Source organism: Pelophylax lessonae, assembly GCF_965119305.1.
Source record: "Pelophylax lessonae genome assembly, chromosome: 3".
NCBI classification, from domain to species: domain Eukaryota; kingdom Metazoa; phylum Chordata; class Amphibia; order Anura; family Ranidae; genus Pelophylax; species Pelophylax lessonae.
The window spans coordinates 230,141,429-230,159,998 of record NC_138770.1 but is presented as its reverse complement, the minus strand read 5'-3'; the positions used below and the strand labels follow the sequence as shown (position 1 = coordinate 230,159,998).

At 42.0% G+C, this 18,570-nt stretch overlaps 1 protein-coding gene across 3 annotated transcripts in view; it reads right to left on the bottom strand.

The window, feature by feature from the left end:
- The window catches only part of NYAP2 (neuronal tyrosine-phosphorylated phosphoinositide-3-kinase adaptor 2), a 323,386-nt gene that overhangs the window by 235,499 nt on the left and 69,317 nt on the right, over positions 1-18,570 (bottom strand). The window contains exon 1 of one of the 3 annotated variants that reach the window (XM_082249991.1): positions 10,599-10,761. The exons of the other annotated variants lie outside the window; for them this stretch is intronic. The gene's annotated coding sequence lies outside the window, so the exon portion shown is untranslated. Of the gene's footprint in view, positions 1-10,598; positions 10,762-18,570 lie in introns of those variants that run through there. 3 annotated transcript variants of the gene reach the window in all.

Below are 18,570 nucleotides of genomic sequence, written 5' to 3'. Positions count from 1 at the left end.
AGAAATGGAAACAGTGAAAAATGTTATCTTCCTAGGCTCCAAGATCAGGAGAGACATTGACTGTAGCCATGAAATTAAGAGACACTTGCTTCTTCTTGGGAGGAAAGCTTTGGCAAAACTAGACAACATTATAAAAACCAGAGACATCACCCTACCGACAAAGTGCCATATAGTCAAAGCTATGGTATTCCCTGTAGTAACCTATGGCTGTGAAAGTTAGACCATAAGGAAGGCTGAACGCTGAAGAATTGATGCTTTTGAACTATGGTGTTGGAGAAGACTCTTGAAAGTCCCTTGGACGACAAGAAGATCAAACCAGTCAATCCTGAAGATAATGAACCCTGAATATTGACTGGAAGGACAGATCCTGAAGACGAAACTCAAATACTTTGGCCACCTAATGCGAAGAAATGACTCATTGGAAAAACCCTGATGATGGGGAACATGGAAAGAAAAAGGAGAAGAGAACGACAGAAAATAAGATGGATCATCGAAAGAATGAACATGAAGTTAAGCAAGCTTTGGGAGGCAGTGAAGGACAGAAAAGCCTGGTGTGCTATGGTTCATGAGATCACAAAGAGTCAGACATGACTAAATGACTGAACAACAACAGAAGGACAGACATAACCAAGCAGACACTGCCAGACAGTAAAGTTAGTTCTCCTTCCTGAAATGCTAGAGCAACCTATGAATAGCATTGTCACCCAATACCAGAAAGACGAACTAGAAACCGGCAGAATCAACAAGTATTTTTTACACAAATTAAAGCAGCTGTGCAAATCAAAGGGCAGAACTACATTTAACTTTGTCAGAAGAAGTTTTTGGTGAAGCTTAAATATATGGATTTAGGGCTTATTTATATGGCTATATGTGTATTTTCTGCGCAGACAGCAGGTTCTTGCTAGGAGAAGATAGCTAGTAGAAGATCCTGCGTTAAATATGCACCTAAAGAACTCACATTTAGACAGGTACAGTGTTTAGATGCGTACAGTTCTTCTTTTATTCAAATGAATGACTACACGTTTACACATGTATGCGATTGTGCGAGTTTATACATGTTTATGCAAGTTTCTACACATATGCACGTAAAGTCTGCAGATCCATGTGCCCCCTGGCGCAGCTGTGTCTTACTTCTTTATGTGTGGCAAAACACAGAGCAGATTTGTGCATGTAGATGCAGCCCTGTATGGGACCATTAATTATTATAGTACTGTATTTACAGTAGATACACACAAGACTATACATTGTGTGAGAGATAACGCAGCGTTTTTTCTTCCTGTGTGAACGATCCCTTATAAATAAGTGAAGACAAGGCAAAGGGGTCACATCTCCAAATAAACTTTATGGCAATCATAATATAAATTGTACATATTAATAAACAATGTTCTAGGTATTTACTGATGACAAAGGAATAATGGAGGGGTAAGTGAACAGTTGCTCCTTTTTTAAGAATGGTATGACAACCTATTTTAGCTACATTCATCACTAGTAACAATCTAAATTTCCAAAATGCTTGCTCGCCAAATAATCACCAAGTGGCCATTTAAAATAAAATCAAAACTTAAAAGTGATATTTTAGTTAAAAAGTCTGGTGAGCTAAGTCAGCCCTTGGCATCCTGGACACTTCAATGGTAAGCTCTTTCTCCTATAATTCCCGATACTGTCTTTGTCCACCTCGGAGTTTTGCCTGTTTCAGATCCTCCCCCATAAAATAAAATAAAAGGCTACATTCACCGTTTGGGAAAAAAATAATATATGTAGATATTTCTGCAGAAAGGGGTGTTCGTACAGGGTTCGCCATTGCGGCCCAGCCCCTATGTTCCAGGGGGCCTGTGAGCCCCCCCCCTGTACACCTGGATAGGTGGGTGGTGGGTGCGGCGACATGTAGAGGAACCGATCTCTCCATGTAGCCACTGAATGTCCGCTTCTCCCCTTCTCCTTCCTGCAGACATTACGCAGATGCAGGAGGGAATCAGAGGACATTGGTTCCTCTACATGCTGCTCTCCAGCCACCTCCCTAACCCTGTCCTATTGCCTCAGGCCCCTGTGTGCTTTCCTGGCCCCCCTTGCCCCCTCCACCTGCCGACTGCTGTGGGGGATGTGTAATTTACCGGCCCTTTCCTTGTCCTAAGGAATAGAGTCTTAGAGTCAGTGATCGGTGCCAATTTTTTTAAAACTCATTCATAGGTGAGGAAGAGTAAACTGTGTTTACTATGCTTCAGATTATGAATGAATGGGAAGCTCTGTACAGAGCTATTGATATTCATTCATTCTGTGTAGCTAAGGCTGTGGAGAAAAAGACTGATTAATCTGTATTCAGTCCCTTTCTCTGTCTCAAAAAGAGAGACATCAGGGGTCTGTTTAGACTTCTAAGCTTTCACCAAAGCCCCCAACAGAGGTCCTACAATATGTAAAAAATAAAATAGTAAAATAAAAATGGGAAAAAATAAAACAACAAAAATAAAAAAACAACTAACACCAGTGGAGGAACTACCAGGGTCGCAAAGGCCGCATTTGCGACTGGGCTCTGGCGTTCTGCCACTGTGGGGGACCCCAAGATGGCAGGAAGGTGGCCCGCTGCAGGACCGAAGGAAAGAGTCCCACATTGGGAGTAAAGTGCCCCAGGATCAGTGGGAAGGGCTCTGGTTGGGGAACAGGGGATCCAATCATGGTTTCTTGCACCAGGACCCTGAAGATTCTCCTTACACCTCTGTTCCACCCATGATCAGTAAATCCCATGTGCAGTGTCAGACTCCTGCAGATACTCATTAACCGCTTGCCGACCGCCGCAAGTAGATTTACTGCGGCGGTCAGCCCCTGCCAGGCAGAGTGATGTTAATTAACGTCACTAGCCTGGGAGGGTCAGGGGAGCGAGCGCGCGCCCGCGGAGGCGCGCTCCCGCTCCCGCGCGGTCACGGACCCCCCCCGCGCGTGTGACCAGCGGACCCGATGTCCGCCGGTCACTCGGCGATCGTCGGGGGGAGAGGGAGAATGTCAGGCAGCTTGTGTAAACAAGCCACCTGTCATTCTCCTCGGTGTAAAGACACTGATCACATGGATCTACTATGTAGATCCGTTGATCAGTGTCCTTACAGCTCAAGCCACAGCCAATCACAGTAGAAAGCACGCCCCTAGGGACACACACAGCCCCTCCCTCCCAAATAAAGTTAACCCCTTCACTACCAGTGTATTTTTACAGTAACAGTGCATATGTATAGCACTGATTACTGTAGAAATGTCACTGGTAACCCCAAAAGTGTCAAACATGTCAGTCAAGGGTCCGATCTGTCTGCCGCAATGTCGCAGTACCGCAAAAAAAAATCGCAGATTGCCGCCATTACGCGTTTAAAAAAAAACACAACAAAAATGACAAAAATCTTTCCCTTTGTTAGTAAACGCAATAACTTTTGCGCAAACCAATAAAAATACGCTTTTTGCGATTTTTTTTACCAAACATAGGTAGGATAAAACAAATTGGCCGAAAATGTTAAAAAATTTTGATTTTTACATTTTTTTGGGGGGAATTTCATATAAAAAAATGTGAAAAATATTGTTGTTTTTGCAAAATTGACACTCTTTTTTTGTTTATAGCGCGTGATCAAAAAATCGCACAGGTGATCAAATACCACCAAAAGAAAGCTCTGTTTGTGGGAAAAAAAGGACGTCAAATTTGTTTAGGTACAGCGTCGCACGACCGCGCAATTGTCCGTTAAAGTCACGCAGTGCCGAATCGCAAAATACCCCCTGGTCTTTTAGCAGGAAAATCCTCCGGGGCTTAAGTGGTTAAAGCTGCTTGCCCAGACAGTTACTAAAGTCCAGGATGAATCAATGAACTATTACAGCGCTTACAAGCACCCTTGCAGTCCATGGAGAACTACAACCCGTCTGCTATCGTAAACGACGGTAACTGAAGTTCATTCATTCACAGATTGCTATGAATGAATGGAGTGTCTGTGTGGGAACAACTGAGCTGTTTTTGAAAAGTGACAGCAGGAGCAGGAAGAGGAGCCCCCGGCCGTTGCCACAGGAGAAGGATCGGGGGGAGGGGGGGGGGACTGCTGGAGCATGATACACGTTACACCCTAAATTTGGGGGTAACGTGCTCTCAAAGGTAAACTTATCCTTTAAATCATTTAATATGCATAGAAACCACTCATATTTGCCAGATCCAGGATTTCAAACACAAGTATGTCACCAACCCCTACCGAGGAAGTCAAAGGAGCATTACGCTCGACGTAACGCGTATAGGGGGACGGAGCGTGCGTGGCCGACGCAGAGTCTCTCTCTGGTAACAGATCGCTGACATCGCTTATACAGCAGGCACGGCTGAGTGCCCAACAAATGTGAGTTGATCTGCCTTTCTCTAATAAAGCACACCCTTATTAGTAAGCAGAGAGCACTAGATTTCTTCATCTGTTTTTTATATGTCCCGGGATCCCTCGAGGTGCAATACAGTGTGGCTCTTTCCTGGAAGTCTGATCCATGATACATGTGATTGCTGGCCCGTTTGGGTCCTTTAGGAAGGTGAGAGGCTAATTCACCTGGTGGAGGGATTCACTAATTGGTGTTTACAACTTGTTTTCATCACTGGATTTTCTTCAATTGGATACGGGGACACTCTTCATATCACTTTATTGGAAGCACACACATTGCTATGTGCCTTATGAACTGGATATGATTTATTGTATTTAAAGTCATCACTTTTTTATTATATTTCTGGCGCATCACATTTTGGTAGGATTTATGTCACCAATAGAGTCCCCAAGAGATGTAAGAGGTTGTTGGGGATTTAACTTTTCAGTTTTAGTTGGACTGACCCTTTTACTTGAACTAAATATTTTAAAAAAATAAAACTTTCCTCACTTTTCACAAACCCCACTACACCAAGCAAACAATGACAATGAACAAATAATAAAATCCCCAGCTGCTAAACCTAAAATAGTTCAAGCCCTCTTGAAACAGTGTAAACATGAACTAATAATGTAGTACTTCCATATAAACACCAAACTGTGTATAAACACAGAAATCACAGCACCATCTTAGGTGAAACAAATGTGCAATATACTCAGACACAGTCTATTCAATCTTCAAAATGAAAGTCCCAGATGTAACAAACTATCCACAAATGTCCATTTCATCAGCAAATCAGTCTTCTTCTAGAAGCCATCTTTAGAGCATCCATGAACAACCGTCCACCTAAAACTGAAATAAAACTCACTAGAATGTTTTACCTTTCAGCTATGGAAAGGTAAGAACGCTTTATTGGACCTCGGTGGGAACACACCTTAAGCTTGGCCCACTCCACCCATAAAGTGTTTGTTAAGCTTCATTTTTTTTATTTCATTTAAATAACAAACATGTTATACTTACCTGCTCTGTGCAGTAGTTTTGCACAAAGCAGCCCTGATCCTCCTCTTCTCAGGTCCCCTGCTAGCACTTTAGGTTCCACCCCCCACAGAGTGCCCCCATAACAAGCCACTTGCAATGGGGGCACTCGTGTGTCTTCATTCCTGAACCTTGCTCTGTGTGTTCATAAGACACAGAGAGCAGGGCTCCCCCCACTCCTTCCTCACCGGCTCTGATTGACAGCATTATCTGAGCTTATGAGAAGCGAGAGATCCAAGAGAGCCTCAGCTCTCATGCACAACACTGGATCGAGATCAGACTCAGGTATTAGGGGGGAGCTGCATGCAGAAGGTTTTTCACCTTAATGCGTAGAATGCAGTAAGGTAAAAAAAAAAACTTCTGCCTTTACAACCACTTTACCTGCACTTAGCCAACATTGAGATACCCAATAAAGTAAAAACATACTATAATAGTGGAAGTTCTTTAAATTTAAAAAAACAATGGTAGATATGGACTTACATTTGGAATTTGCAACAATGTACCATGTAATAAAGCAGTAGTAAAGGTGCAAAACAAACCAGCCAGTGTACTTTCCAGCATGTTGCAGTTCATCAACCAGAGGTAAATCCGGCTGAATCACTGCACCAAGATTCTGCCCTTCTGTGATGTCACCAAGCTCCAAACTGATGCATTTAGTCACAAATGTGTAGCCTGGTCACGCATTCCCATTATTTACACAGCCCATCTCCATTGTGACTCAGATGCCAGCTGTCAGCAATCTCCTCCTAGTTAGATGTCAGGCTAGATCATGACAATATTATGAACCCTTTTATACCAGCATGTAATGATGAATAGGTGTACAGCATTGGCTTAATCAAATTATATAAAAAAAATGCCTATACTTATTACAAAAGAAACAAACCAATGACATACAAATGAATAGATTAATTGTGTACAATATTACAAATAAATATCCCTAAGGAGCAGATTACTCTAAAATTGCAGCAATAAAACAGTAAACATGTAAAATACAATATAAAACATTATACAAAAAGGCAACATGATTTTCAAATCCACTGTTTTTCCCGATTTAGGTAATTCCCTCAATAAATTGCTTCCTTTCCAATGCCTCACAACTCCCCAAAATGTTGTGAAAGTCTAGGGCAGTGTTTCTCAACTTTTTTTTTTGGTAAAGGTACCCTTTTAAATTATATACAATCTCCAGAAACACCAACATAACTCAGCAACATCTACACAAGTAGGGCACCCAATGTTAGAGGTGATTTATTTTCCTAAGTAAATACACTTTTGCACGCTGGTACTAACTAGTATTCAAATGTTTATCTTCTCCTTCAGCTTCTTTCCCTCACTCTGCCATTGTGATGCCCAGTGCTGATGGAGGGGGTCAAACAAGGGTGCTGTGCAGGCGCCCAACACCCTCCGTATCAACGGATGATGTAATTGGATGTTAGGGCATGGGGTCTGGAAGGATGTAATGGTGCACAATGAAAACATGTTACTTTGTGTAACTGAAAGAAAGGTTTCATCCACCACTGGTTTGTATACAATTTTTAGGCAATTTTAAGAGATTTTGCCAAGGCACCCCTGAAGAATACTGAAGGCACCACTTGAAAAAGGCTAGTTTAGAGTCTTTATTATGGTATTTTTTTTTAAATGTACAATAGTGAATCACTGAGGTTTTTGTAACTAATGTTGAGATCATACAATGTATCCACTGCTATCCTTTTCTTTAAACAAAGTTTGGTTTTGGTTCAGCCTGTGTATTGTAAACCATAGGACACTGAAGCACTTGAACTATATGAGTTGTGTTACCTGAGTTTTACTACACTCCTCCATTGTAGCTGTGAACACAAATGTTTTCCTCCTCATATAATTAGCCACAAAACACAATGGGGTTTCCTAGGGACACATTTACATAAATGCTTTATGCTTTATCATGGGAAAATAATGGACATTAAAATTAGGTGATAAGGGCATTTTATTTATTTTATTTATTTTTTTGAGGGGGGGGGGGGTTGTAAATGTCCTCTGGCTGTTAATCCAACATATTCCTTCTCTATATACTATACTGTATGTATTAATACTTCTTCAAAAATATTTCATAATTTTTGATTGTTCAAGAGAATTCTTTTCATTTGAGGGATTTTGTTTATTCATTAATTGCCATTGTGTAATTTGATGGGAGCTGATCAACAGCAGGTAATAATTACTGTCCATCTCCTTAAAATGCACCTTTGCGTGTAAAAACATTCACATCTAGAAAAATCGCCCAACTCTCTGTATTGGCGGGAAAATTAGTTTTTTTTAATAATGATACTGAACCATCCCACATCATCTATAAAGTGTTTGTGAAAATGAATGGTTTTCCATTCAAAACCTAAAACTATTTCATAACTAAAACCTATTCTATCTCTTTCAGATGGAAAAAAATTTCTAGACTGGGAACAACCTTTGCTCCTACATCCCTCCCATTTAGTTGAATATGAAACTCATTGCCATTCCAAAAGTTATGGCTAAGGGCAAAATGTAGTACTTCTCCCAGAAACCTCTTTTGTACTGGTGGGAGATCTTCCCTTATTCTTAATGCTCAATATACTGCCTGACAAGCATCTTAATTCATAAATGTATTTAAAGAATTTACACTGGCTTTACATGCATCCCTTCCTGAAAAACAACTTCCTGTAAACTTTCCAAAAAAGTTACTTATATATGTTTTGTAAAACATTGGATTGTAGGAATACTGTATACCCATCAATTTTTTAAAATCTTCATTAAAAAAAAAAAAAAAAAAACGAATGAACTAGGCTTATCATAATAAACCTACCACCAGATAGGGGTATATTCATTAAAGCGTATCTAAATTTTAGAAAATAAAAATCTAAAAAAATAAAATGAATGCAGTCACCATGTGAAATAGTTAGTAAGCTAAAAAAATGTTTGCTATTTGGTTTCGATATGCTTTAACCACTTTACCACCGGAGGATTTTGCTGTCTTCCGTCCAGGCCACTTTTTGCGATTCGGCGCTGTGCGACTTTAACTGACAATTGCGCGGTCGTGCGACGCCGTACCCAAACGAAATTTACGTCCTTTTTTTCCCACAAACAGAGCTTTCTTTTGGTGGTATTTGATCACCTGTGCGATTTTTACTTTTTGCGCTATAAACAAAAAAAGAGCGTTTATTTTGAAAAAATAACAATATTTTTAACATTTTTCTATATGAAATTCCCCCCCAAAAAAATGTAAAAATCAATTTTTTTTTAAATTTTTGGCCAATTTGTTTTCTGCTACCTATGTTTGGTAAAAAAAAATCGCAATAAGCGTATTTTGATTGGTTTGCGCAAAAGTTATTGCGTTTACTAACTAAGGGAAAGATTTCTGTAATTTATGGTGTTTTTTTTTTTAACGCGTAATGGCGGTGATCTGCGATTTTTTTTGCGGGACTGCGACATTGCGGCGGACAGATCGGACCCTTGACTGACATTTTTGACACTTTTGGGGGTACCAGTGACATTACTACAGTAATCAGTGCTATACATATGCACTGTTACTGTAAAAATGACACTGGCAGTGAAGGGGTTAATTTTATTGGAGAGGGAGGGGTTAATGTATGCCTGGTGCTTACTGACGTGTGGAGGGGGAGATGACTTTGTGAGACAGGGACAGATCGGATGTCCAGCTATGCTGAACAGTCCGATCTGTCACTCCCTGTCACTATGGAGATCCGCCCGCTCTGTTTACACAGGCGGGCGGATCTCCTCACTCGATTCCCCGACGATCGGGGCAGAGCAGCGGCGATCGCCGCTGCTCCTCCCCTGGCCCGACTCCCGCTGTGAATGAAAACAGCGTGAGCGCGCCTCCGACGGCGCGCGAGCGCCGCCTACAGGGGGAGGAGTCCAGCGATGTAGGTCTACGTCGCTGGACGGGATCGTGCCACTTTGCCGCAGTACGCTCCATGTGAGCGGTGGGCAAGTGGTTAAGGACATATTTATTATCAATTATTTATTTATTACAGGTACTTCTATAGTGCCGTAAATTTTCGCAGTGCTTTACATATACTATATATTGTACATTCACATCAGTCCCTGCCCTTAAGGAGCTTACAATCTAAGGTCCCTAACTCACCTTTAGGCCAATTACCTACTAGCATGTATTGAAGTGTGGGAGGAAACCACGGTTACCTGGAGGAATCCCCCACAGGCACATGAAAACTCTGTGCAGGTAGTGCCATGCTTGGGATTCTAAATGAGGACCCTTGTGCTGCTAGGCGGAGTATCTAGACATATAATGGATCTATTTTGGCCTAATGTTTTTGCCCATTATATATGTACCTTTCCAGACCAGGTGCATTGGGCAGATGCTTTATATGTAAATGAGGATTTTAGGGGAAAATCTTCTTCTACAGCATGTCATTTGTACAACTAATATGCACAAAGCTGAAAAGACTAGAGGGAGTATGGCCGTCTTCCATACAATCAATTATTAAAAATCTTCAAATAGCGAATGTTACAAACAAGTCAGATCTGCCATATTCTAATTACAATAAAGGTTACCCAAACCAGTGTTTTCTATGCAAAATCTAGATCTAGGGCCAAAAAGTACTTTAACTGTCCGTACACCTAAATGCTTTAATGTACTAGACTAGACATTATTATATGTCTAGTATACATTAAAATACTGTATTTAGGCATGTAAAAAGACAAAGCATAGAGGGAATGGAAAATAAGGAACCAAGCCAGAAATCATCTCACACTGATCTGATAATAGTGACCCAAAATCTGATTGGTTCGCATGGCATTACTGCTATTTACATATCACATCACAGTTTTATTATATAAGGGAATTGAAGTCAGGCATACATATAAGGAACATTTTCTTAGGGAACAGTTATACAAAGCCTAAGGCTACATTCTCTCCACTTAAAGGCGCCTATGTGCATTTTAGGTACACCATTTTTTTAAAGAACCCCTAAAAGACCCAAAATACACATTTTGCTAATATACAATACATACAATAATAGCTTTTTTTTTTTTTTTTTACAATTGTATGCACTAAAACACAGTTAAATACATCCTACTATGATCAAGCTCTAACACGAGCTAGTTCTAGATTTTTTCTAAGACCGTACTAGATACCTGTTTGGTCTATTCACACACTATTTGAGAAATCCTAAAATGAGCCATATTTCAAGCAATGTGCAATGCAGAATAGCAGTGAGTGAAGATATACACACCTGACAGTGCCAGATCACCCTTCATGCTCCTTCATACATAACAAGGGAAGCGTTTGTACCAAGGAACTAAGTAAGTGCTCCATTTTTCAGAGGCATCAGGCGAGTGTCTGTATGTTAGCAAATAAGGCTTGAGAGCAAACCTTTTCTGCTTGCCGTGGTTTTCTTGTAAGCAGTCAGGCAATGCTGTCAGACAAAGCTCCACCTCCAGAGCATCTGGCTGTTTACTACAAATAATGAGCAAGCACAAGGCTCTCCACTTGGCTTTTCATGTGTAGTAAGGGGGAGGGGGAGAGGGAGCAATCTGCAATAACATATGAAATATGAAAGAGCAAAGATGGAGAGAGGACCGATTCCCTCGACAATTCTTTTCTACAGCAGGATTTAACATCAGATATAGAAATATACTATGCAGGCTTATACAGTAAGGCGGTGCAAATGGCAATGAATCTAACAGTAGGAACCTAGAACAACCTATAGTATTCTGCTTTACTACCGCCTGACCATTAACATTTGAAGATTAATTGATTACTTTGGCCATATCTAAGAGCATTTTACAAAAATGATACTAATAGGGATTCATTTTATAACTGTTTTACACCGCATTCACACAGGTGTCACCCAGCAATCATGCATTCTCCAATTTAATCCAGTTAAAAAAATGTGTAAATCTTGCATTAAAGTTGGATAACGTTAATTAATGTAAAGTTGCGCACTTAGGGCTAAGAACATGCATGCGTCATACATTGAAGGAGAACAACAACTGGGGAGTCAATGGTGGAGAAGGATCTGGGTGTTCTGGTAGATCATAGACTTAAAGTGGGAGTAAACTCCCATGCATGAATTTTACCTATAGGTAAGCCTATAAAAAGGCTTATCTATAGGTACTGTAAGTATCTCAATAACGTGCACCATTTAGAAGATATTTACTGTAGATGCAGCCGATGATGTCACCTTCTGATGTCAGAAGGGTCGATGCATGGTCAAAGCGCAGAGTGGGCATACAGTGGGAGGCCTCCCAGGAGGCGAGAGCGGTTTTTAAATTTTTCTCTTTTTTTAGGTCCAGTGGGCAGCGTAATTGACGGTTCGGAGGGCAGCGTAATGTTTACATCACGGGACACTTTTTTTTTTTTTTAATAAAGGACTTGTCAAAAACTGTTTCTTGTGGTTATTACTTTTTGACACTTTTTTGGTGAATGGATAGGGGTATCTATTAACATAGGGGGGTTCCAGATTCTGGTAGGCCCCCCCGCCCGCAGACCCCCACAACCGCAGCCCAGGGTTGTCAGGAAGAGGCCCTTGCCTCCATCAACATGGAGACAAGGTGCTTTGGGGTGAGGGGCAGCACCCACCCCCCATGTTGAGGGCATGTGGCCTGGTATGGTTTTGGGGGGCACTCGCTCGTCCCCTCCCGTTTTCTGACCTGCCAGGCTCCTGCATAAGTGTCTGGTATGGATTTTGGAGGGAGCCCCACGTTGTTTTTTTTTTTTTTTTTTTTTTTTTTAGCCTGAGGAGGGGCCCACGTCATTTTTTCTTTTTTTTTTTTTTCCACCACTTTTATTCAGCTGTCAGCGGGCAAACCTATTGACAGTTAAAGACTTATCGGTTGTTAAGGACGCCGCGGTTGGAGCGAAAGGTTGCTGGCAGAAAGAGGTCTGCCCTTCTGGTGGTGGGTAGTGGATCCCTCAAATGGAACGTGCATCAGATGACCTTAGCCCTCTGGCCTCAGGAAACAGTCAGATAATCTGAGCAATAGTCTGTAACAATGAGGAAATTGAAGGCCTTGCGTAGTGAGTAGCTGCTGGCTGAACTGTGGGGTCAGTGTGTGGTGGATGGCACAGTGGGGTTTAAAACCTGACATATGTACACAGGAGAACAGAAGGTGTGAGCCTGAATTGACATGGGGCAAGAGTGGGCAAGTGGTGCTGCCTAATGAATATGCTTATCAAAATTTGACCCTTATTTCATAATTTCAGATCAGAACTGGCTGTGCATGAAACAGTTACATATCAATCATGTTTACCAATTTAAAGAAATAAACTAAAGAAATTTACATATTATAACTAGATACGAACATTTATAGCTAAGGTTGATCCAGGCAATATCTGATTGCTACATGGGGGATCTGGAAGGAATTTTTTCCCCTGCTGGAGCAAATTGGATCATGCTTTGCTGGGGTTTTTGCCTTCCTCTGGATCAACTGTGGGTATAGGATTGTGTATATGGGATTGTATAATTTTGTTTCCCTTTTATTGGTTGAACTAGATGGACTTGTGTCTTTTTTCAACCATACTAACTATGTAACTATGTATAAGAAGTTGTATCTACTTCTTAAAGCGGTAGTTAACACCTGGATTTTTTTTAAACCTGCAAATCAATGTCATAATATGCTAGTATGCATCCCATACTAGCACATTAGGTAAAATTTACCTTAGAACGAAGCCCTCCAGAGGAGTGCTGTCACCGCCGAAGACGCTTCCATCTTCATCCGGTCTTTCTTCCAGGTTCAAAGACTCCGGCTGTGTGAGTGGCGGGGACCTCGATAAAGTCACTCCCTTGCATGTGCGTGGGAGCTGCCGTTTACGGCACAGGACACGCAGGACTCTGAAGGAGCGGCACGAATATGCCGTTCCTTCAGAGCGCATGCACAGGTGACACCACCAGCTGCATCTTCACTAAATATCTCCTAAATGGTGCACGTTTAGGAGATATTTACAGTACCCATAGGTAAGCCTTATTGTAGGCTTACCTATATGTAAAATTCATGCATGGGAGTTTACACCCACTTAAGGATAACTGCTTTGACCCGTTTTCTGTATAAAAATACATTTTAAACAGTGGTGTAAAAATCACTGATGTATTTATAGCAGTATAATTTTTATAACAGTTTTACATAACAAACCCTTGCTGTTACCATAGTAACTGAGAACTCTGTCAAAAAGAGTTTTCAGTGACACTTGTTAAACAGTAAGTACTGGAACTTTTACTGATTTTAAACTTGCAAAGGAATTCTGTGATTAAACAGAACTTATCGTGTCAAGGATATTATATGCCACATTTTGGCTTGACATATGGACATTTAGACATAATATGGCTTTTGATGAGCGAACTCCAGGCAGATATAAAAACATAAATTAATGCAGCTCTCTGTTAAGTGTGTGTGTGTTTTTTTTTTTTTTTTTAATGCAATGTAGGCGTCTTAGGTTGACTTGGTATCAGCCTCTTGCAGTACCTGTACAACAGAATTCAGATTGCAACAGGTAAAGCACAAAGATCCAATGAGTTCATGTGTTGCAGGACTCATGTGCTAACAAAGCTCATGCTGATAGGCGGAGAGAGCAGAATGACAAAGAGATGAGCCCATCAGTCTACCATTTCTCATTTCACTGTCCATTCACAGGTCAAGAAAGGTTTGCTTATAGTGTGGATGGAGTTTTGAGGCATATATGTGTGTGGCAACTGGCCAGGCACATATGCACAGGCATGCGCAGCTACACACGCACATGCGCACGGCCTGTCACCAATATTGGAACCAAATGGGCTATTTAAACAGGGCTGTAGCACTGGCTCATTGCTGTTTGATCTACAATGTTCTGTGTGCTTGTTCCTGATTTCTGTGCCTGACCTCAGATCTTGACCGGGCTTGCTCTTGACCACGTTTGTCTGCTGCCTGCCCTGACATCAGCTTGTCCCTGGATTATGCTTCTGCCTGTCATTTATGCCTGTCTGTTACCGACTTGGCTTGTCTTACCCTGCATCCTGCTCATCTAACCTGCTACATCTCCTCCAGCCCAGCACACTCTTGTCTGGCTTCTGCATCCACAGCCTGTCACCAGCCAAGCACTGTGCCAGCTTGTCTCTCCCTGGCCTGTCCTGCCTGCTTCATCTACCTGCTGTCAGCTGCTTCTGTTTTCTGGCATCCTACTACTGAAGTATCAGTTACTATCAGTGCAGACTACTGGACTGATCGCAGGAACTCATACCTCGCCACGCTCTCGGGGCTACTGTTCCACTATCAGTGGCTCCTGAGCCGGAGCTGTATGAGAGGCCTTCCTCTTCATGCCAGGCTCACCAACTAGGTACATGACATGAGGTGGGGTGGAAACCTGTAAGTGTTAAATAATTTTACCACAGAATAAATCATGTTCCTTGCCCTGCCAAACAGGGTTGTGCTGTGGTGCAGAGCTGTGTAAACTCAGGACTGGATGAACAGAAATGCACATATTGAGCAGCTAAAGCAGCTTCCATGTATGTATTTCATTTGCATACTTAACTGCTCATCTTTAACTAGAGATCTATCTCAGAAAAACTAATGATCAACCACTGACTAACAAAAAGATGAGGGTGAATTCACACCTGCACACTTCAATTAGATGAGAGAACCCCAGCAACCCCAAACTGTCCACTTCCAGGCCCGATCACTTGCATGTGATCACTGCATGAGAGATTACATGTGAATGGCCACAATTACCTGCAAGAGCCAGCAACCTCATAATGCTTTCAATTGTGGGAACCCCTGGCGGGGTTGTCACATCTAATCAAGGTATGGGTGTGTAGCACCCTACAGGTAGGTGCTAGGTAAATGCATAGTGGGCCTTGTCTGCCTAACAGCAGGGCTATGATTGCTTTTTGGTTAGGGTGTCATGGCTTCCAGGTGTGTCTACTGAGAGGAGAGTCTCCCCACTGGCTCTGTGAGAGGCTTCTCATAGGGCAGTGGAGGAAACCCAATCAGGGACACATTCAGGCTTGTAACTACCCCAGAAGGCCGATTCTGCTGCAAAGGATTCTGGGAGTGGGTATAAGTCTGAGGGGAGTGCGTGACTCGGAGTCTTTGGCGGGAAGCAGAGTCCAAGCAGAGTCCCAGGAGGTAGAGGACGGCTGTCTCGGGTGCTGCCTGAGAATCCAGAGAGTGCTGAGTTGAGGGGGATCCGGTGTGCCGAGAACCAGCGGAGAGCAAGAGGGGTCCAGTCCCAGGAAAGCCTACACATGTCGTGAGTACTGAGGATTGCCCCTGGGGGTCTGCCTAGCGTCAGTGGGGACCACTCCTGAGAAGGTTCAAGGATCCAAGTATCAGCTAGTTGTAAAGGGGGTACCTGGTCAGAGGACCCTGAAGTGATAGAGGGGGTACCTAGTCAGAGGACCCTGAAGTGATAGAGGGGGTACCTAGTCAGAGGACCCTGAAGTGATAGAGGGGGTACCTAGGTTGAGGACCCTGAAGTGTAAAAGGGGGCGCCTGCAGTTTGGGCCCTGAAGACTAAGTGCACAGTGTGAGTGCATCAGTTGAGAGTTGAAGCCACACAGGAATCCACAGCAAGATACCTCAAACCAGTGCAAGGCTGGAGAGAGTAGTCAGTGACTTTGCAGTGCAAGCAGTGTCAGACGTTCAATGTTCTACAGTCCTGGATCTTCTGGACTAAAGTTGAAGTTCCAGCACAGCTTTCAGAGATACAGTGTGTTCAAAGCATCAGTAAGCGTTGGCTAGCTTCGGCTGGTGTTAAGACAGCGCTAACGGGCATTTTTGCCATAGAAGTCCAAGAATTGTACATAGTCGAGCCAAAGGAGTATCCCACTCATTCCCTTCTCCCATCCCCTAAAAATACAATAAAACAACCAAACAAAGATGCCAGAGCTGTCAATGTGTCAGTTCTCACACCCAGGGTCACAGCTCACATGGGCTGGAGAGGTAGCCGGTAACAATGGCAGACCCATATCATGCCCAATGCCTGGAAAACCTGCTACAGGTGCATCCACAGGTGTATGGAAAGTAACATTACAAAATGATCTACTAATTTTCATAGGGAAAGTCTATATGGGAAGAGAGTATTATTTTATGATGAACGGTGATTAAATTGGATAATGATGTATGGCACTGATATCAGATCAAGTCAGCAGTTCTGCCTTGTAGTTTCTTTATTTGTTGCCTGAAACTGTAAAACATGATGGGTCAAGTAATGGCAATAGGCTATCGACTGTACTTACTCACATTAATAATCAAAAGGGGTTAAAGAAGAATTCTCTCTTTTTTTTTAATTATTAAGTCCTGCGGGTCAATCCCACATTCTGCTGCATTCCAATAGCCAGTGCTTGCCTTGGGCAAGTGCCGGGAACCAGAGACAGACACTACAAACAAAGCAGCCGCCTCCTTGCTAGCTGCAGTGTTGGGCAGCTGTGCATCAAGGGGGGTTGTCCTGTCCAATGTTGCAGTTATTGGAATGGGGCACCTAGAAAGTTGTGACAAAGCACTACATTTACCCAATAATGTAAAAAAAAAAAGAGAGAAAATCTTTAAAACACTGAAGTGCTGATAAAAATTAGGACCACTGCATTTATGTTGATAGACAGTGCAGCCTTTGTTGGTTTTTGCATTCGGAAACACAAAGCAAAAGTCTCTAGTCTACATTACAAATCACTGTCCTTGAAGCCTTGTATTGAAAAATAATCAGCTCAGATTAACTGCTATTTCATTGTGAAAAACAAATTTAGATTTATACTTCTGTAAAACAATAAAACTTTCCATGGGGATCTAATACAGAATAAAAGTGTTTGTAGTCAAATGAAGGATATTTCGGATATCATTTCTCATGACATGTTACAGAAAACAGGTAATAACCCCCCCCCTCCAAAAAAATCATAGGAATGAAAATAGGTATAAACCCCCCCCCCCCCCCCCAAAAAAAAAAAAAAAATCATAGGAATGAAAATAGGTAATAACCCCCCCCCCCCAAAAAAAAAAATCATAGGAATCCTTAGAGGGAGGCCCTTTGCATGGATCAGTATTTGTTTTATGCGGAACAACTTTGAAAGGGAAGTCAACTACTATCAGCAGTTTCTCATAAAACAAGGCCCCTTTCACATGAGCTTTCCGATCAGGTCAGCCTGTCAGTTTTTTCAGGCGGACCTGATTGGATGCTACATGAACCTCTATAGAGCAGTGGATGTCAGCGGTAACATCTCTGCTGACACCCAGAGATGTAGGTTCGGATCCGATAGGATCGGATGAAAACGGAAAGGCGGTCCGTTTTCATCCGATCCCCCAAAGAGGAGAGCAGGGATCTGATAGCTTAGTCTCTGCAAAGTAAGTGGAGACGGAGCTGTCATTCGCCTGCTCAGCGGGGATCGGCAGATTGATCCCCTGCTGAGCAAAACAAAGCCCGCCAGGCGGAAAACCCATGTGAAAGGGGCCTTATTCAGTGATTGGAATAATTTCTCTGACATAGAGCCATAGTTACTTACAGGTTGGACTGTGCAAAACCAAAGTGTAGTAAATTTTAGCAAGAGTTAATCACTGATTGGTTCCTTTGCTTTACTAAACTTTGCACGTCCCCAAGGCCTTTACCCTTTGTGAATACGTTTGACGGGGTTTACCTTTAACCACATCAGCTCCTGAAGATTTACCCCCCTTCATGGTCAGGCCATTTTTTGCGATATGGCACTGCGTTACTTTAACTGACGATTGTGCGGTCGTGTAACACCGTATCATATAAAATGTATGTTCTTTTTCCCCACAAATGGAGCTTTCTTTTGGTGGTATTTGATCACTACAGCGGCAATTTTGGAAAAAAAAACAATATTTTTTACTTTCTGCTATAAAACATATCCAATAATAAAATGTAAAAAATTTAATTTACTCATCAATTTAGGCCAGTTTGTATTCTGCTACATATTTTTGGCAGAAAAAATCCCAATAAGCGTATATTGACTGGTTTGCGCAAACATTATAGTATCTACAAACCATTGGCTAGATTTATGGAATTTTTTTTGTTTATTTATTTATTGATTTTTACTAGTAATGGTGGCGATCAGTGACTTATAGCAGGACTGCAATATTGCGGCAGACAAATCACCCACTAACTGACACTTTTGACACTTTTGTGGGAACCAGTGACACTAATACAATGATCAGTGCTAAAAATATGCACTGTCATTGTACTAATGACACTGGCTGGGAAGGGGTTAACATCAGGGGTGATCAAAG